At 31.9% G+C, this 22,526-nt stretch overlaps 1 protein-coding gene and 1 long non-coding RNA gene across 3 annotated transcripts in view; both read right to left on the bottom strand.

The window, feature by feature from the left end:
* The window catches only part of LOC136972768 (T-complex protein 11-like protein 1), a 48,699-nt gene extending 35,537 nt beyond the window's left edge, over window positions 1-13,162 (bottom strand). The window contains exon 1 of one of the 2 annotated variants that reach the window (XM_067267406.1): window positions 12,960-13,162. The gene's annotated coding sequence lies outside the window, so the exon portion shown is untranslated. The remainder of the gene's footprint in view (window positions 1-12,959) is intronic. The other variant, XM_067267405.1, reaches the window with a different exon arrangement.
* The window catches only part of LOC136972783 (uncharacterized), a 240,388-nt gene that overhangs the window by 35,537 nt on the left and 182,325 nt on the right, over window positions 1-22,526 (bottom strand). The gene's annotated exons all lie outside the window — the stretch shown is intronic.

Here is a 22,526-nt window from a genome sequence, read left to right as displayed (position 1 = left end):
ATCGGCAGCCATGTCATCGATTCGCCTTGATATTGTGTTGTTAGAAAACGGAATGTTTTCAATTTTTTTGCTTCTTCTACACCTATTAAAACACTGACCATATCAATTGCAGCTGGCAATATGAGGTTTTCGGCGATTGTATGGGGTTTGGACATCTTAGCTACTCTTAATGCTATGAGATAAAATGCTTCAAGTACACTTTTATCAGTATGGCTTAATTACAAATAGAAGTTTCTTGATTTCTCAAGGTAGGTAGTTTTCTTTTGAAAAATTCCAAGAGTTTGTTTTTATGAGCTGGATGTTTAGTTTCCAAGTGTCAAACTAATTTTGATGGCTTCATGTTTTCATCAGAGAGAACTTGAGAGCAAACAACACACTATGGCTTTCCATCCAATGACGTGAAACCATAATTTAAATAACTGTCATTGTACAACCTTGTCTTTTTACCAACCAATTCACTGGATGTAAATGGCTCACTTCATTTTTTCACAAATTTATCCATTTCACATTAGAAATAAAAAAAAAATTCAGTTTTATGGTTGACCACACATTAAAATAAAAGCACCAGCACACACTTAGCATTCGAAAACTGAAGTGGTGCAATCGCCAGTGCCTCTTTTATACTAGTGACAGCACGACTTGTTCAAATGCATCCATATGCATGTTCAAACATGCTCTCACAGCGAGTATTATAGAAGAAAATAAAATTACAAAGAGCATGTTGGAACTTGTAAATTGCTCATGTATGTACTGTACTGTACATGTCATACATAATACCCATACATAATACATACATGTTCATACCCATCGCTATAAACGCAGTGACATAAAATAATAGGAATAGTTGTATTACATTTTTTATACCGTCAGTATTTTCTTAATGTATAAAATTAGTGCAATGTGATTATATAATATTTAAAAAATTTACATTTATAATTACAGTCAAAATTCAATTAATAATAGTAAGGCTTACTGTTATTATTCCTTTGGGTGGAGTGGGGGGGGAGGGTCGCAAAAAATTAATTCTATTTATATTTACTATTTGGGGGTTGTGGAGCTAAGAAGGTTGAGAATTGCTGCCCTAAGTTTATTATCATTGAATTACAGTAGCATTCCTATACACCTGCAGACAGGGGATTCTGGAATTTTCAAGAATTATCTAATTAAGAAAATTTATGATAAATGACAATTATATTAAATCTGATCTCTTGATTTTAATTTATAAAAACAAATTTATAAATGTGTAAATTATCATATTATTCTATATAATTATTGTCACATCATACACAACAGACTTATCCTTTATAAATTAAACTTAAAATAATTATCTATATAAATCATTAATAACAAAAATAGTAATTGATAAATGTATCTTCACAATAATAGAAAAAAAGTTTATTATAATTCTATTAAAATAATTTTCTAAAAAAATTTAGAAACAAGCAAACTCATTTGAAAGTTTAACATATTTATAATTTAATAAATAGAAAACATTTTTAAAGAAAAAAGTAATCTATTTTAATAATAATACAAAAAACATCTGACAGGTCAAGGTCATATTTATTTAGAAATATAAAATGAATCATCTGAATATAATTTCAAGGTAATCTACTACAATGTAGGGCGATGACAAAACTTTTATTCTACGACGTAGTTTCTGGATCATTGTTGGTTAAGTTAAAGTTCATTTACCTAATCTTTTAAGAATTAAAATATTCATTTGTGTTGCATTTTTCAGAAATTCTAAATGTCCAGTTTTCTTTAATAAAATTAAAAAAAAAAAAAAAAAAATCAGAATTGTATTTAATTGAATATCATTATCATTATTAAATTCAATTTCTTTTTTAAATTTATTTTATTCAAGTAAGTAATTTTTAAATTATTTTTAATAATTTCTTTCAAAAAAAATACTTCATTAAATAATTTGAACAAAACTTGTATAAACCAGACATAATGACTACTTACTTCACACACAAAAAAATCTTTCATTGTAAGGTGCATGCTAAAATAACATTGTAAAAAAAACAAACAAAAAGGTGACTTGAAATTTTCCAAATTTCAAATAATTATGTAAAAAAACAATAAAATTCTATGGGTCTCTACCTATTTTTGATAGATGAATAAATAATAGATCTTTTTAGTGTGATGTCACTGTTTGGAACCATTAGCTTTCTATCTGCAGATAGAAAACTAATGGTCCAAACATTGTGGTTTGTCAATAGCAGTCTTATAATAATCATTTCAAATCTACTGCAACTGCTGTATGAGATCAGGCCAAATAACAGCTATAATAATTATAAATTACAAATGAATTTGACTCTAGAGGGAGGCGTTTGGTGCCATCTTGTATTAAATTTAATAAAAATTATTTAATTAAATAATTTTATCTAAAACGGGAAGAAAAGAATTGACCCAGAGTGGGACTTAAACCCACAACTGCTGCTTACCGTGCAGATGCGTTGCCAGTTACACTACCCGGACCTTCAGTCTGATCTCCTCTTCAAGTATATTTAACATGATGACATAACCATTGTCAGTTATTACAGTGCTGACTGGGGACACATTCAGCACCCTCGTCCTGTAGACTTCCACATAAAGCACTCAGCCGGCCATCACATACCCAGCAAGGCATATATTCACTTATTTCATTTGAATAAAAAGTTGTGTATGTTATATATACACAGGTTATGTATATGATTCATTGGTGGTGTTCAGTAGTTTTTTCCTCAAACAGTTATAGATAGGAAAATGGAACTAACAACCAAGTTTATAAAGCAGACGGGGAACAATTTTTACTGATCTTGAAAATCTGTGGTTTTTTTTAAATTATAAGGGGGTGCTTTTGAGCCTTTATATGGATGGTAAAATGATAAAATAAACAGCTTTTATAATAGACCAGCAGATGAGCCCGGCATTGCCCAGGCAAAAAACAACAACAAATATTAAGATTATTAGATTATTTTGTACTTCTAATCCTTCTATTCTAGTAGCTCAGGATGCCCCCTAGTGAGCATTCTAGCAGCAGTGGTGTCATTCCATGGTATAAATAATAAATTCCTATTACAAATAAAAACAATAATATACTGAATTTCTCATGGCATACCCTACTAAAACGCAGCCAAAAATGTAAAAAACTGCATCAAATAATAATATACTGAATTTATTGTTAATTTAAATAGCAGCTAGGACATCTCTAGTGGCCGTTTTTGGCATACAGTGACAGAACCCAGTTTTTCAGCTATATAGTAGATTACATTTTCTTAAACCTAGTGGATTCTAAGGTTCCTCTTCCAGCCAGTTTCTTCTAAAGATCTGATTTTACTTTTTTCCCAACACTTGCTATGCTAGGAACTAACACAGACTATATGTACAGCTGGAATTATTATATTAATACTCAACAATAACTTTCATACATTTCCAGCAGCCACTTGACATTGCAAAATTGAAAGTGCAAACAGTTTAGCCCCATTCAGAAGCCAGCTTTAGTAATCCATTCAAAACTGATTATAAATTTTCTGGAATTTTTTCAAATTTGTTAAAGTTTGATTGCTAATGCAAATGGTGAAAATGCCTGAAGCCAACCACTAAACAGGACTGAAATTGTTTGCACTTTCAATTTTGCAATGTTAAATGGCTGCTGGAAACATGACAGAAACACAATACTATGATAGGCTTTTTGTCTAGTCTTCATATTAGCTTGTTAGCACTAAATTTGCCTTTGTCTATTGCTAGACTTATTACACCATCACAGTACATCAAATTAACCTTATAAAACCACTTTATTATTTCAAAAATGAATGCATTTCGGACCTTTCTAAGGCTAATCTGATGTCCTGTGGTGGTGTAATAAGTCTAGCAATAGAGAAAGGCCAATTTAGTACTTACAAGCTAAAAAACAATAATAATGAAAATACATTTCAAAATTTATTTAAATTAGATACTGAAAATGTCTACCCTCTTGGCATTCACAGTATTTATTTTTCTAGGAAAGGCATTTAATACATTTTTTAATTCACATCTACTAATCTTACAAAAACTTTTATGACCTCTGATTTTCATGTTTTCAGTAAAAGAATGCTGAAAGTAAACCATTTCCTTATTTCCTTCCCATGAAGGCTGGCATAAAGATTTGCAGCCTGTGAATAATTTTGGTGGCATATACAGGTATACCTCGAGTTACGTTGTTTGTCAAAAAAGTATATGGAATGATAAAAATCAAGTTTAAGTCATTTTATTCGACTTTACATCCATCCGTCACAAATATTGAAGTCGTAATATCACTACAAAAGTGTTAAAAGCACATAAAATCATATTAAAATATTACAGTGAATGTTAATATAATCATCATAAATCCTAGAGAACAAAACATGAAAACATCTGTGTTTCTGTGTTGTCATCTTATTTAGCGGTCTTTAAGTGCTCATTATTGGCGTTTTCCACCATAGTTTCGACTTATGTTGTAACTACACAAGTAAATTCGACTTACGTCGCCTCTCCTGGAACCAATTACCGACATAAGGTGTTGTATACCTGCACCTAAAGCCATCAGCATTTGAATAACTCAATTTCATGAAAACAGAGGAAATAATAAAAAAATCCTCCTTCATGCTTTTGAAAAAAAATAACAATTCAATTTATTCAAAGCCTGCTTTGTTCAACTATCTGATTTCAAAAGATAAAAAATGATAAATAATAATTTAGTTCCCAACTTAAAAATTTTTAAGAAAAAGAGAAATCAGATTTTTAGAAGAAACTGACCCTGTTGAAAACAGATAAGCTTAAGAAAATTGGCCTATTAAAAAGTTATTTTGTTGCATACTGTCTGTATAATGGCTCAAAAGTGCCCCTTATAATTTAAAAAGGTCTTATTTTGTTCTGTATCTCAAAAACTGATTATTTTCAAGGTCATTCAAGGTTACCAAAAATTGTTTCCATCTGCTTTATAAACTTCATTATTAGTCCCATTTTCCTATCTCAAGAAAAATAACTACTCAATGGCATCAGTGATAGCTATACATAGTAAAACTTCTCTAACTCAAACAACTGAAACTCAAATATTTCTTTAGCTCAAAGACAATGATGCATTTGGTAAATCTCAATGAAATATCATAGGGATTTAATTTCTCCAACTTGAATTTCTTCAACTCAAATGTTTTCATGGTCCCCTGACACAGATTTGTTATTTTCTACTTCAACTTCCTAAAATTTGAACCAACTTCCTTGATTCAAATTTTAATATTTATTCTATCCAGAGTGATCCTAATTATCAGATTTCCATGAAATTTTCACAGACTGTTGGGGTTGTATCTACTGTCCTGTGCCCATTTGTAGACAATGTTCAAGTCCAAAGTGAGAGGACCTCTTGCTTTATCTCAAGATGTACAGTACCTGCAAAACAGTTCAATTCCATTAGCTACATTGAACATTTTGCTGAAAGGCATTACACAGATTGTTTAAAACAAAAAACTATCAAAGACTTCTTTATATAATGCAAGACAGGTAAAATTACAAATCTATTCAGAATCAGCATTTTTCACTCTATTGTTCTCTAACTTGAATCATCTGTATCTCAAAGTTTTTTCCTGACCCTTGGAACTTTGAGTTAGGGAAGTACTGTATATATATAGTATATAGCCTGTATGTTGTGCTTGTTTGCTTTAGCAGTCTTTATCTTAACTATTCTACATGATGAAGACAAAAACAACAGAGATAAAAAAGACAATTACACATTTCTTATTGCTCTTTTTTGTATAGCCTGTTGTCACCCCATCACATACGGAATGAGAGTGTACAAAATAATAAATTAGTATAGATCATGACAATATTTATTTTTTAAAGTATATTATGACACACATAAATACCATGGAAAATGTGATTTTCACCCTGCATAACTGAATTTATACACTGTATCAGGGGGACAAATTAAAATATGCAAACCTACAATTCAACTAAATATCCTAGTGAATCAAGTTCAACATTGAGTCAATGTTGTTGCTTTTTATTTAATCCTGAAATATATTGTGGAACACTTTACTAGTTGACTCCTTTGTTTTTCAGTTCCTTTACGAAATTTTGTGCAAGTATCACAGTTTTAGCTACTAGCAACTCTTCAGCATATGACATGATATGCAGGAGAATTTGGCAGAAAATTTAGAATTGGCAATTTTTAATGTTTATTAGTTAAAAAGTTCTAGCTGCCATTTTTATCTCCTGCAACTGAAAATTTTTTCTAAAGCTTCAATCCCATGTTAAAGTTTGCAATAAATTGAGACAGATTCAATCCTAGATGAATTGAATCTGTTTGGCAGTATTTTTTACATTTTGACTGCTTTACCTCTGGTGTGATTTCAGCTATGGCTTCTTATAGATTAGTCTATCATTTGAGGAAATTGAAAAAGTTATATATAGATTCAATGCTTTCCAAGGAATTTTTGACATCTGAAATGATGAATATACAGCAATATTAAGATTATGAGAGGCACAATGAATGTAATGAGCTAAAGAATGTTCTGCTTGAATGTAGGCTTGAGTTCCATATTTTTCTCAATAATGGTCACCACCATCATAAATTAGTAAGTATCAAGTCCAGAGTGAGTTAAGTTTGCTGAAAGGCATTACACAGATTGTTTAAAACAAAACACTATCAAAGATTTCATATATAACTATCAAATATACCATATTTACTCGCGTATAAGACGATCTTGCATAAAGGACAAGGTATGACTTTAAAGATCAAAAATGAAAAAATTAGATTTATTAATACAATTCTAATTTTATTTAGTTTAATCATAAATAAAATATTATCAAATGCACGTATTAAGGCAAACAACCACGTTTTCTTGAAGCTATCACTTTTTGTCTGCTCAGACTTGCCCTCCGAAGTTTCGTTACAACTCTCTTCTTTTTCCCTCTCACTCCACAAAGCATCATCCTCTGATCAGTCGAGTGAATTTGAAATGCAGTATTTCCTGAATGACTTTGCTATCAGCTCTTGAGGAATGCTTTTCCATGCAACCGATGCTAACGTAGCAAAATAAAACATTATAAATGCACATGACTAGAAAAAGTTTATTTTTAATGATTCAGAATGTGCAAATATTCATTAAAAACACCAATTTATTCACATATTGTTCAATGGACCAATATTCGAGATAACCTCTCACATTTCATCAACTTATCTGGTATACACTCCATGATCACAATATATCTGAAATTCTCAAATTGGATCAAGATGCTGTATACAAACACCAGTGTCAAATATATGACATGATCTGGAATGTCTGATAGCTTCCCGGTAAATGATGATGCACATCAGGGCTCTGCCCTATCATCCTTTTAGTTAATCTTCATCAGATACATCATCACATGGGATCTACAAAACAATGTTTCATGGACACTATGCTGATGTCATGCTGGCTTCTACCACTTGTAAAGAACTACATGCTTGAAGTCATCATCTCAGCAAATTTGGCTTGTACATAAATATGACTAAAACTGAATACTTTGAGACCATCCTATGGCAGGATCAACCATCGTCAATGGACAATCTCATAAAGACAGACACTTTTTGATACTTAGGATCCATCCTATAAGCTCCAATACCAGTATTAACAATGAAATGTGGGCAAGAATTAATGCAACTTCATTATAATGGAAGGAAGTTACTGGCATCTTTTGCAATAAGATGCATAACTTATCTGAAATCAAAAACATACTGGACAATGATTAGATCCATCACTCTTTACAAAGCAGAATGTTAGCCAAATCAAAAACAACAGCACAACAACTACATGCCATGGAAATGTGCATGGTCTGCTGGATATTAGGCATCTCTCTTCTTGACCATATCACCAATGATTCAATTAGAAAGAAGTTTGGCATTGCACCCAATCACCTAAAAATATGTGAAAGGCGACTATGCTGGCAACATGTACTTCAAGCAGCTCCCAAAACTGTTGCAAACATTGCTTATAATCTCAAAGCCATTAGTTGACAACCACTTGGAAGACCAAAGATAGCAAAATACAATCCATGCATATCTAAAGGCCACTCATGCTCATCTAAATGAAGTCCAGGATGAAATCAAAGATCCAAATAGTAAACCCTGCCTGAGCAGAAAAATGCTAGGACAAAGATGTGTTCACACAGCAGACATTTTCAGTTATCTGGTTGCAACTGGATGAGCAGTTCACTCTACCAGACTCTATCCAAGGCTATGATTTTGCTGGTAATTAGAGTGGAGAGATTCTGGTTCATGGCCAATATGACTTTCCCTTCTAGGAAATGGCATTAAAGGCCTTCATATTGATTTGATGGGACAGGGAATGCTATCTTTTTGAAGGACCTGTGCCTCCTGGAGGGACAGATAGGAGAAACAGACTGGAGCCATTTCATGCCAGCTGCAATAATGGCATTCCATTCCATTATTGCAGCTGGATTGTACTATATTTGGCAATTTTAACATGGAGCTGACATTTGGCATGGAGGCTTGACCAGCATATAGAGAACAGAAAACTCACCACTGTGAAGCTCACAAATAGATTATGAACTTCACAGTGGTTTTCCTGAATTTGGGCATACCTACTCACCCAGAGGATGAGAGAAAGCACAGTACATCAGCCATCAACCTAACATTCAGCTCACTTGGCCTGATAGAATATTCAACCTCAGAGGTTCACTCTAATCTATGTTCAGGTGCCAAAAGTTGCAGTGTCGAAAATTTCAAAGAAACAACTCTTGCGTTAGTGTTCATAAAATATCAAAAACAGACTATTAAATTATAAATGCCATTACTGGATTTCTGACTAAAAAACAAAAGTTATAATTTCAACCATAGTCTGTATAAAACTTAAATAGTACAAATTTCAAATTCAGTATTTACAACAATGAAACTGATTACTAATCTAGTACAATTATTCAAAATCTCAAACAATTAACTTGATTAGGAAAAATCCAGCAAAAGAAAAACCTTTAAGCAGCACCAAATCAACCAATAACTTATTCTTGTTAATAGCTTGCAATTCCACAGTTATACTGACAAGCAGAAACAGTCTAGCTTGCTATATAAATTTGACAATGGTCTTTTATACAATGCTAATTTACATGTTGAACATTCTTACAAAAATAAAATGTTTCCTAACTAATGTTTCTCCTAATATCTGATTATAAAAGTATAGTATATTATTCAAAATATTAATCATATTTAAATCCTAAATTAATGGGATGCAATACCATTCATTCAAATGAAATACTAGCCAGGAAGTGTTGAGATAGCAGTGAATATAGTAGCTGAAGTTAATATAACTTAACCACAAAACTCAAAATAAAGAAAACAAAATAGAAAAATAATGTAAATAACTACAGTAAAATTAATACATAATTAAGACTATGAAAATGGGTCTTCCAATGTCCTTTCTCATACCTTAGGTAAATAACAGTCTTGCAGCAGAGTCAACCTTTTATTAGAGGCTGCTCACTATGCAAAATATTAAAAAACTTGCCTTCTAGTGATGGCACAAATAAAAAATATAATATACATTTTATGAAATGTATATTTTTTATTTTTATAGCCAGATGAGCAGCCTATAATAAAAAGGTCAACTCCACCGTAAGACTTATTTTTCTGAGATGTAAGAAAGGACATTGAAAGACTCATTTGTATAGTCTTAATTGTGTATTAATTTTACAATTATTGTCCTGGAAATTTTATCAAACTACAGTAAATGTATTATAAAAATAATCTCTTGCTATCTCACAAGCAAAGCATATGTGCAGAGAAATGGCAAATATTTAAATGGTTCAATATTGACTATTGAGAAGGGTGTAAGGCAGGAATGTCATATTTCATTGTTCTTCAATGTGTACAGTACATTGATGCATGTATGACGAGAGCTAGAGAACCTGAGAATTGAGAATGAAAGAGTGCCAATTGATGTATGCAAATGACATAGTGCTATTAGTGGAGAATGAAACAGAACTACAGAATATTATGTTAAAGAAGGAATGAAGCATGCAATGTCAACAAGACAAACATGTTTTGGTATCAGAAAGTGTAAATAGAATGTACAATTCACTTAAATGACAAACATCTAAATGTTAGAACAAGTGAATGAGTTTTTGTATCTGGAAAGCATGCTTCAGAAAAACGGTAGTATGGATTGAAAGAAGAGCAAATGCTAGAGTTGTAGGTGTTACAAGCAAATTTACAAGGAACAAATGTCAAGAAAGGTCAGAATGACAATATACAGAAGTATTGTGGTTCTCATGCTGAAATACACGGAGACATGGATAAGACAGAAGATGTATCACTATTTATGAAATCAGACATTTGAGAAATGAGTGTGTGAAAGGAAGATGAAGAATGAGAATATCATGGAAAAATGTGATGTGAGAGAGAATGCAGTACAAAAGATGAGCAAGTCTGCTTTACACTGGTTTGGCCATTGAATGAAAAGGAATCACTAGAGAGTTACTTAGAAAGAGTGGAAAGAAAATGAAATGGAAAACCAACCCTAGTTGAACAAATGGATGAGCATTTGAAGGAACAAAAGATTATGAACATGAGATGAGAGAAAGTGTGCTAAGAAAGAGATGAAAATGGCAGAAATAAAAAAGTATATGTATGAAAAAACTGTAACAAAAACAAAATTAAAAGCCCAATTCTACATTTCCAAATCAGTAAATAGATAATTTAGCAAAAATTCTATCACTTTCTTCAGGATAAACTTACAAAATGAGTGAGATTTGCATTTGAATAGAATGAAAAATTTTAAAAACAATCCATAATAAGCAATTTAAATGTTTAGATTGAATTAGTTAGCCTAATAAGTAGGGTTGTAACAACCCTATTTATTAGGCTAACTACTTCAATCTAAATTAAAGTCGTGGACTAGAAGCATTACTTAATATTATAATTTAAATGTTAGTACAATTTTTATGCATATATCTACAATAGTGCCTCATACCCTTTGAATGACTAACTTCAAACACTTCAGAGTTCAAAACATAAAATTCAACAAAAATTTGCCTCAGAGTTCAAACGATGCTTCAAAGTTCAAACTGTGCTCAGTGAAAAAATGCACTTGAAGCATAAATGCAATCCATTAGGTGACAGTCATCTCTCACTTTCATGTTATGGTTGTATGTTTTTGGTGCTTTTTTCATTTTATTTTTGGTATATTTGGTTATATATACTGTATTCTGTGTTATTTGTCAATTTTTAACAATTTCTTTCTGCAATTTTTCTTTGTCAATAGCTTTTGGGCATCTTCTATGTTTTTATCATTTAATTCAAAATTTTCCAAACAAAAATTTTTTTAAACCACATTTGACATGTTTAAAGTTTAGGAGCATCTTTCTCGTACACATTACAATTTTTTTTTACTGGTTTATACAGTGTTATATCCTTTTTGAAACTCAAAGCATAATAATATACCTGGTTTTTACCCAAAGACATTACAACTTGATATTATTCAAACAAAATGCGAAATAAAAGTTTAAAGTACGATTCTAAACAAAGTATAAAATCTTACACTATCTATAATACGTTAAATTTCACAACTGTCATAATTAAGTCACATATCTATGTTAAGATGCCAAAGTCCACATTCAGTGCCAATGTTCAGGGTCTGGGAATAAATTAATTCACTTTCCGTTATTTTTAATGAGAAAAAGTATTTCAGACTTCGAACGACCTCCAGGAATGAATTAAATTCGAAGTACGAGTCACCACTGTATCTTATTTTTAAATTATTATTCTTTTTGTTTTTGAGTTTATATATAGTATTTTCGTAACTTATAAGGTCCGGTACTAACATTTAAATTATTTATTCTAATGTTTTAAATGCAACCATCACATCGTTTTGTTTTTTTCTCCTGAAGGTCTGTTAAATACAGATTAACAACGTTAGAGATTAAAGTGATTAATTCTATCACACAATTATTTTTCCATATACTGAATTAATATATATAGTATATGTGTATACGACATAGCATAATAAACAAACAATAAAAGTCACAATTTATTTACATCCACATTTATGTAGGTCATTGGTACGCATAAACAAACACCAAAACAGATAAAACTGATACGGAACCATTGATAAAAGTCAATATTTTGACAAAGATACCTAAAACTCTAAGTAATTAACCAGTTTAACTGTACGTATACATTCGTACAAACGAAATCTTATTCAAACATTTCGAAATTGATATATGCAATTAATTGTAATCATAACAGTGGCGTGCCGTCATTGGAAGCGACGGAAGCGCCGATTCCACCTTCTAATGACTTTCCCTTGTATTTTATAAAATATAAATTTTCAACAAACAAACGAATACGAACGGGCCCTGCCGCGCAATTAATTGATTGCCTCTGTAAGTCGGCTTCTTACAGAAACACAGCTTCCCTATCATCAAATGTCACGGCACGCCACTGAATCATAACAAAAACTTTTCAGTCCTAAACTTGATTATCGATTCTGTTTTAGAAACCAAAATTATTTTGATTTATAAATCTAATTTCACAATTAAAAACTTTCCTATCGAAAACTATCAAATCCTTCAGTTGATGTCACCCAGCATGTAAAATTAGCTCACGATTTATAAATAAACATCACGTTCATATGCATAAAATATAAATTTAGCTTTTTTAGCGAATTTAGCGAAAAAAAAAACGAATTTAGCTTAACGTTTCCAAGTAAGATTTATATCTGTTTCGTGAATGATAAATGACTAGAAAAACGAATTTCATTCGAAGTACAGTACATAAATATCAATGCTGGGAAATTGGCAAATATCCAAAGAAATGAAACGAACAAGGACAGCTTTGTGTACACAAAACACCGAAAAGTTCTGTTATTTTAAAAATTTATTTTCAAGTATTTTAATTTTAAAAAATTGAGAGTAAATTCAAACGACGTAACATTTTTGCTACGTTAATATGGAATAAATTGACTTACCGAAACAATCTTACCTTTTCTGCTTTGTTTCGATCGATTAACTGACGCTTAAATACGTCTTACATTCGTCTAGTCCGTCTGTATTATGATTCAACTTTCGTATATCCAGTCCTGCAACTTTTAATAGTCGAACAATTACCCACAGGCATCGATACTACATCTGTATTAATAGAAAGGATGTTTACGGAGGAAGTGACGTCAACACACATACATTTCGTTGGTCGCTAGCGACGTCCACGGAAGTTTCAGTGGTTGTTTATAGTAATAATTTTTTTTAAGTTTATAAAATAATAATTGTAATAAAAAAGTTAGCTGTAGATTATTTTTTCATTTTTTATCATCTAACTTTTTTATAATTTATTTTACAAAATGCTTTTGATATTGCCCAAATCAAGTATAGTATTTTCTTTTATTCAAACGAGCAATTATTTATTGTGACATCGTCGCAATTCCGGGTTGCAATTTTTAATTTAATTTAAAATATATGCTGTCCATCTCAAATTAATAGTGTCTTGCCCCTGTACATCATTTCCATCATTATATTTTCCTGCTAGCAATAGAGTCGTACCGGTCATCTAACTCCTGAAGGAACATGTTTGAATTAAAATAACGTAACTTCCGGTGCAAACTGAAAGTTCGTATATAATAAATCAGGGCCTCCTTTCCCTAATGTTTCCATATCTGGTCTCTCATCTAACTAACTATTAATTCTATTTTATTTTTATTATTTTTTCTCTTTGTTTTTAAGCGCTCTTAGTCAAAAAGAATAGTAATGTTTTAATAATAATTCAACACAATGGACTAGGTTTAAATTGTATGTTGAGAATTTGTTCAGATAATCTCCGATTGGTGTGTTAACTTTTAGAATGTTTTGTTGACTTTACACGTCATCAGTGATTTCCAAGTTTTGGAGCTCACCCAAGCCGAAACTAAATTCGCATAGTAGAGCCAACTATTCTACTTTATAAAATTACATAATAATAAGTTATTTTTAAGCTAATATTCCGTAACCAAGATTAAAACTTTCCCAATTTTCCCAAAAAATAACATGTTTTCTATATGCACATTTTAAATATCAACAACTATACGTAAATTTCTCATTGTAAATCTAAAAATAACGTCAGTTATCTCAATGTCAGACCCATAGATAAAACGTTACGCAGAGGTAAATGTAATTTATGGAAATGATAGGTGTGTGTATATATATATACAGTATATTTGATTTTCTTGTCTTATGACGAAACTTGTTTGAAACCAATCAAGGTCAATCTATTTACTCCTTTGTTTTTTAATAAATAAAGATAAATGCAAGCAAAACGAATTTAAACGTTACATTTTAGCTTAATCGTTGCTGGTTCAAATGGCTAAATTAGCGTAGATAATAAGTATTACTGAAATATTCTCTAAGAACTAAGATAGATGCATCTGTTAAATACTGAAAATTTTAACAACTTTTTCTGATAATTTTGTTATTAAATGACAATAATAATAAAGATTATAGAGTGCATGTATATGAAATTGATCTCTCTTCTATTTTGAATATCAAAATAGATATTTTATGTGAGGTCATAGTCGTAAAGCCATTTAAGATGCGATGGTTTTGAAAATATTTCCTAGTTTATTCAAACTTTTAGGTTTATTGTAATACATAACAATAAATTATTTAAAAAAAATAAACGAATTTTGGCATAAGTACTGTACATCAATAAATAATTTTAAAGAATTTATTTTCTTTTTTTGTGTGTGTGTATATACAAAATAAAATTGACAAAATCATCTTTCAATCTTTTAAACTTTTTTAAAATGTACTTAAATTTAAAAAACGTTTTACAAGTTTTTTCTTTTATGAAGTAAATTTCTGAATAATTTTGAAACGGCCTGTTTTATTTACAATCATCAGACTTACATTTTTTAATGGTTAAGTTTCAATAATAAAAACTAAAATTGAAGTAATTTATTCGTCACAAATTGAAATTGACTTGAACCACTTTTAATACAAATGTATTCAATGTTACATTTCACATGTAAAGTTATCACCAATAATGCATAACTTTATTTCGTTATATAATATACAGTGATTCCAGTTTATTAGGTTTCTTAAAAATTCTATATTATATACATTTGGGTCGCTATAACTATGCTAAACTGTTGAGACACAACACAGAAACAAAAGGAACAATGTTGACAAGTCACAAGTGATTTGTGAACCTTGACAATCTGAAAATGAACAATTTTGGAATGGGTAACCATGGGAGAAAAGCTCCCATGTTTATTCATTTGAAATGACCAATATGACTCTTGAGACAAAATTACAATTGAGTGTGTGGCACACAGCAGCCTCCCTTTGGCAGAAGCTGTGGCTCTCCATCTTAAAAGTGAAGTCGTCGTTCATTTCTTTCTTTGATGTTCATGGAACTGTCCATTCAGATTTCATGCCTGCAGACAGCGCCGTAGCTAGCCTTTTATGCACCCGGTGCGAGCATCTGTAACTATGCCCCAAAACTTGGTCCAGGTCATTTCTGCACCCCCCAAGGTCTATGCCGTGCCTGGGCACCGCCCTAGTTACACTGCCTGAAGATCACATAGTGAACCAAGCATTCTATCTGGAAGTTCTGAAATGTCTCTGCAATGTTATTCAGAAAAAGCAGTCAAAACTATGGTGAGAAGTCTTGGATACTGTATCACAGCAATGCATCATCACATTCTTTGTTGATGAAAAAGTTTGTGGCTTGAAAATAAATATTGATAATGGATATTTGTCAGACTTGGCTCCAATTGACTTCAGCCAGAAGTCAATTGGCAACACTTTTCATTCACTTCTGAGATTGGAAAGCAATTTCCCAAAGTTTGCAATAGCTCTCCACTGATAACTTTCAGGAGTACTTCCATCAGTAGAACTCTTGCTGGGTTAAGTGCATTTCACTCAGGAGAACATTGATGAAACATTATGATGAAACATTGTAAAACAATTGCACATATATCACATCAAATAAAGCATTAGTAGTCCACCTTCAAAATTTAATTAATAGTCTATGTATGTATACACATGTATGTCACATAGCATAGATCATTTTCCAGCCAAACACCAGTACTCTGTTCTGGCAGTTGCTCAGTAAAAACTTTTCTGTACATTTAGTTACCATATGCATTAATGGCAGTAATTTTTTTATAAAAAAATGTATGTATGTAAATACATCATAAACGCCTTGTGTGTTTGTATGTATAAACTATGCTTTATTGATTATTAATTTGCCAAACAGTATAGAATATAAAGATATTGTATATGTTACCAGCCAAACCCGATTTCAGGCCAAACTGATTTATGTACTATAAATAGGTGCCAGTGTAGGAAAAAATTATTTTGCGTAATTCGAAATGCCACAGTACACTCTGTAAAAATAAATAAAAGATAAAATATTTTATATGTTACACTAAGAAGCACAAATAAGTTCATTTTTAATTTTAGTTTGACTCTAAAAGTTATTTTTATTATTTTGTTTGAATTTTTGAAAATATTTTCAAAAGTTAATTACCTTTAAAAGTGCATGGCTTAATAAAAAAAATACAAACTGATAAAAATAAGCTAATCAGTACTTATTTTATAGTTTTGTACAAGTGTTGTGTCACTTCTAATCAATACCGTTTTTGGTTAATGTTACCCGAGGTATTGAACGTGGCGGCTTGTCTCCGATTCCAGCAATCAGAAGACAGGGAACAGTGGGGACGCACGTTCTAACCTAACCTAACCTATTCTAATAAATTACAATAATTATTAGAATAGGTTAGGTTAGGTTAGAATGTGCGTTCCCACTGTTCCGTCTTCTGATTGCTGGAATCTGAGACGAGCCGCCACCTTCGATATCTAGGGTAACATTAACCCCGTTTTTTATAATTAAGTAGACTATGTTTGAATAAATATTGTTCATCTAATTGATTGCCTTTTAATTTTATTTTAACCATTAATATACTTGAATAATAATTCTAAATCAGTTCGGCCTGAAATCGGGTTTGGCCAGTAACATATATAACAAAAAAAAAAAAATACAGGTCTGCATTTCTTTTCCTTTGCTTAGTGCATATAATAATGAATAATGGTGTGAGGAATCGAAGTCTGATCGTTATTTTATGTTTTGGTGTTATTTTTAGTTATTTTCTTTTCAGGGACTTTTTTTGTTTTAGGATGAAAATTCCCAAGAAACCCCAAAATATACTAATTCAAAATTAAGACCAATGAATATTTATTTATGTAAGTGACTGATCCCATAATGCTTAAGTATGCAAATAGGGCAGAATTATACTTGTAACAGATAAAAGACAACTCAACACTGTACTCTTGAAAGTGACCTTCCTTGAAGCAAATTTTCTGGCATTCTTATAATAAAGCGATCAATTTGTAAGGGTGTATTCTTTTTTTTTATTTTGCTTGTACATAATCGATCTTTACTCATTTTGAATATTTGAAACATTATTTATTACTAACTTTGTGTTTATAATCATTGTTGATTATTTATATATATTACTGTTCAATCTAATAAATATTATTGTGGATTTTTGCTTACATAAGTGTTATTTTGGATTGCATTTTGCTTTCCCGTTAAGTCCAGGCCTGGTACTTGATTAGAACCCCAATTTTCTGTAACCCCTCTTTTTTTGTGTCACATGATATGTTACAATACAGTATGTGATCTTTAAAATTTTTATCAGAGAGCAGATCATGGATGTATTCATGTGTGCCCCACATTTATTCAATGTTCAATCACTTGCTAAGTAATTTGAAGATGTCAACATTCAATCCAATGTTGACATCTTCAAATTCATAGAAGACACCAGTATTTATCTTTTGCACTTGATCTCTAAAAATACAGAGCTGGCACTGTAGGAGTGATTAAGGACACATCATAAAATTAAAATAACTATGAAGGGCTATCTGATAATTAAGATACAGATCAAACTAAGATCTAGGACTACACTTCCCATCAATCTGACAAATACTAGAGAGGTCAATGCCAACTATCACTGTGCTGGAATGATATAAAAGCATAATTTCAGAAACCTGTTAGAAATACCTTTTATATAAAAATTTCAAGAATAATATTAACAGAAGACGACAAAAACATTTTTCATTGATTGACTTGAAAATATAACAAATATGTTTTCATCTTTGTCTGTTGCATATAAATAATGATAATGAACTCAAAAATGCCATACAAATTTAAAAATGACAATTTTTACAAATAATTGACCATTATTCTTAAGAATATTAATGCACTGTAATTTTTTATCAGGTGCTATCACAAAATTGGCTTAGCATATAAATGTATGATAAACTCTCTCATATGCTCAAGTAGCTTTTCAATCCTGAAATTTATTAAAAATCAACTTTGGAATTATCTTGTGCAAAATTTGGAATTGTTTGTTAATTAGTGGCCATTGAAAGGGAAACTGAAAAATCTCAATGTTGATAATGTAAGAGGAAAAATGTTAGCAAATGAAAAAACTTAATTGTATTAATGTAGTGTTCAATTTCTATTCCATAGGTAATAAAAATTGTAATTATTTACACAAATTTCTTGTTTTTCCCACTAATGGGCTTTGTCAGTTCTCCCAGTTGCAATGTTTTATATTATCTGTTCATGTGCCCTACAGTAAGGGTGCTCCATTACAGATCAATTGTCTTTTATTAGTTGTACTCTGTTATTTGCCATCTGCAAGGGCATTGTTGGTCTCCCCCATTGCAAGCTGCAATGGGGTTTTGTAAATATGTTATCTTTGCATGCCCCTATCTCAGGGCACTTCTGTTGCATTAGTTGCCTATCAAATTATTGTATATGTATTTTAAAATTGTTTCAAATAAAAGCAATGGAAGCACGCATGGGCCTTCCGTTTCATCCCCTATCCTATCCTTCTTTATAATTTCACTTTCATCATTTTCCTCTAAAATACCTTTCTTCTTCATTTTCACCCCAGGCAATACCTTTGAGAAGTCCTGGTTTCATCCCCTATCTGCTAGAATGTACCGAGAATGTATATAATAGAGGGAAAGTATGGCAATCCAGCAAAAAATGACCTCCCCATTTTTATGCTTTTGGACTTGTGACCTTGAAACATTAAGGAATGCAAAAAAAATTTGGGGTTTTTCAGTATGTATGGATGGATGTTAGTGTCTGCATGTGTATGTAGGGGACACAATTTTGTTCACTGTCTTTGAAACTTAACTCCTGTACTTCTTGTCAACATTTTCTGAAAAATTTGGCAGAAGTTCATTAGGGAATTAATGCTATTAAATTTTCTTGGTTAAAGGTTGAGGGGGTAGGAAGATAAAGGGGTCATGTGTATCTCCAGTACGGGCAAATTTAATGATTTTACTCATTATTAGCATTTACAAATTTTTTATAAAACCCGTCCCTACCCTGAAAATTAAGCTTTTTGCCATTTTATAATAATTAAAAATAAAGTTTTTAATAATCAAATATAACAGATGGCACCCCCCACACAGTTTTAAATGTTGCCAGAAAAGTTAAGCAACTTATAGATAGATTTTTTCCATGGGCACTTACAAATGCAGCTTTGAGTTTAATACTGGGATATTGTTTTCATCCTTCATAAATATTCCTAGCTATTAAGACCCCAAAGAAAATCTATGGGGTTTAAAATCAGGGAACAGAGAAGCAAATCCATGATCTGAACACCATTATCCAGTAATCACTGATAAGTGGAGTTTGCATTAAGGACTGGTACATTATTTCGGTGGTCCATTCTGGCAATTGCACCAATTTTAACTCCAAATGGCAGATTTACATCCTTGCGGGTTTGATGCCCTACTGCATTCATTTTGGCCATTTATGAACATTTTCAGGCAATCAAAAACCTGCCCAGATGATGACTGATCCCCTCCTTGCTGACATTTGGCAAATAAAGACTCCTCTCTCCTAAGATTGAGCCAATAAAATTGCCAACCATCCAAATTAAACTTTTTCTCATCAACCCAAATAATTTCAAAAAACCATTTTGAAGTCCATGATAAGGGCTGAAGATAAAATATCAGTCTTTTTTGTTAGCATTGTTGTTTTAGATGTTGGTATGCCTTTATTTTATACACTAGATCAGTGATTCTCGAAGTGGGGGGTCGTAAAAAATATTTGGGGGGAGGTCGCTGAAAAATTGATGCAGATCAATTTTTTTCAAATCTATATATATATAAAAACGAATGTATGTCTGTCTGTGTGTCTGTCCTTCATGCATTACCACACTATTTATCCGATTGCCATGAAACTTTGGGAAGATGTTTAATACACTCCCGCGAAGGTTTGTGGCATATGTGAAGATCACCATTTCCCCCTTTCAAAAATATATTTATATATGGATTAAGACTTTTATGTCCAACAGATGGCGCTAACTTCGGATGACCTAAGTTTGCTTTTCTGTGAGGCATTATGCTTTTCTGTGAAAATGGACTAAAGCAGATCATTTTCTACCTATCTATATAAATAAAATATAACGTTTGTTTGTTCCTACCGATTCCTTTGAAATTTTGACAATGTTGCATTCGAATACGCACGTGTTTTTATATAATATACATGTCGAAATTCCCCCTACTTAGGGGAGATGGACAGGATTAAGGCTTACTGTGAAGAACTTGGCTTTTATTATATTATTTTAGATGCGTTGTTGATTGCATTTTAATAAGGTACGTCAAGAGAATGTACACTAAGAAGGGATTTTTTGAAATTTCCCCCACGGGGGATGTGTTATACATTTATAATAGATACATTTTGAGCCACAACAACGTGTGGCTGGGTCAGCTAGTATTTTATAAATTTACTATGGATTCATGTTTAGAAATAATAGAAATAAAAAAGTATATAAAATAATTTTTACTTAATAAATTGCACATATAAATAATAATAACAATATAAATATTTAAATACGAGCCTAACCCCCTCCCTCCAGGATGTTTTTCGACACATACTCATTCTTCGGGGTCCTTTGAAATTTTAAGTGCAGAAAGGGGGGTCGCGGTCCAAAAAGTTTGAGAAACACTGCACTAGATGATGATTTTACCATCTGGAAAAGAGTGGATTTGTAAACATTTGTGCTACTTAATCAAATGATATTCCTGATGTTGATATTTTCCAGATAATTGCTGATTTCTACTTCTTTGTCAACTTGGAAGGCCATCCTGTTTGTTTTTTCTTTCCATACTAGAAATTCACTTGCAAAGTATGGAAGACTACTTTCTATGAGAAAGTATTGGATTGTTCGGAAAGTTCGTAGCGATTTTTGATAGCCGACAGTTGAGACACCGATTGACGCAAAAATGATTAGAATTGTACAAACCAATGAATATTACGATAAATGACCTTGAGACGCGTCCGTTACAAAAAAACCGTTAAGATTATTCAAATAGCGTTTAATTTGGCTCATTGCAAAAATGGATGCGAACAACGTGCATTATCGACACTTGTTTCTTTTCTTTTTTCGTAAACGCAAAAATGCTGTACAAACAGCAAAAAAGATATGTGATGTTTATGGTGGGAGTGCTGTATCAGAATCAACTGTTCGAAAGTGGTTTGCAAAATTTAAAACGGGTAATTTCAGCCTTGAAGATGCTCCTCGCTCAGGAAGACCTCCTGTTATTGAAGAGGACCAAATCAAAGCATTATTGGATGAAAACCCTCATTACACAACTCGAGAGATTGCAGACATAGTGAAGTCATCAAACAGTACTGTATTTCAACATCTAAAGAAGCTCGGATACGTGAATCGTTATGACATTTGGATACCTCACGACTTAACGGAAAAAAACTTACTGGATCGCATCTCCATTTGTGATTCTCTTGAAAGACGAAATGAAAATGACCCTTTTCTGAAGCGTTTAGTGACAGGTGATGAAAAGTGGATCATTTATAACAACATCAGCCGAAAACGATCGTGGGGTAAGAAAAATGAATCACCATTAAAAACTCCAAAGGCCGGTCTTCATCCAAAGAAGGTCATGCTCACTGTCTGGTGGGATTGGAAAGGAATCCTGTACTATGAGCTGCTTCCACAGAATCAAACAATTGATTCTGATAAGTATTGTTCCCAATTGGATAAGCTGAACATGGCAATTAAAGAAAAACGTCCGGAACTGGCCAATAGAAAAGGCATTGTGTTTCACCAAGATAATGCCAGACCTCACACGTCTTTACGAACACGCCAAAAATTATTGGAACTAGGCTGGGATGTTTTACCCCACCCCCCTTACTCACCCGACCTTGCCCCGTCGGACTACCATTTGTTCCGTTCTCTACAAAATTCCCTTCATGATAAAAACTTTGATACTTTGGAAGCTTGCAAAAACCACGTGGATCAGTTTTTCGCGGAAAAAACTGGAAAGTTCTACGAAGAGGGTATCATGAAGCTGCCCCATAGATGGCAACACGTCATTAAAAACAATGGCGCATACATAATGGAATAAAAGTATATTTTTAGTATTAAAACAATTTCTTTTATTTCTCTTAAAAATCGCTACGAACTTTCCGAACAACCCAATAGAAATTGAAGAATTGAAAAGAGTGCAGATTT

This window comes from Centruroides vittatus, unplaced genomic scaffold (assembly GCF_030686945.1).
Source record: "Centruroides vittatus isolate TY-2023 unplaced genomic scaffold, ASM3068694v2 contig_301, whole genome shotgun sequence".
In the NCBI taxonomy this organism is placed as follows: Eukaryota; Metazoa; Arthropoda; class Arachnida; order Scorpiones; family Buthidae; genus Centruroides; species Centruroides vittatus.
The sequence above is the reverse complement of the archived record's forward strand: the minus strand, read 5'-3'. Positions and strand labels throughout refer to the sequence as shown.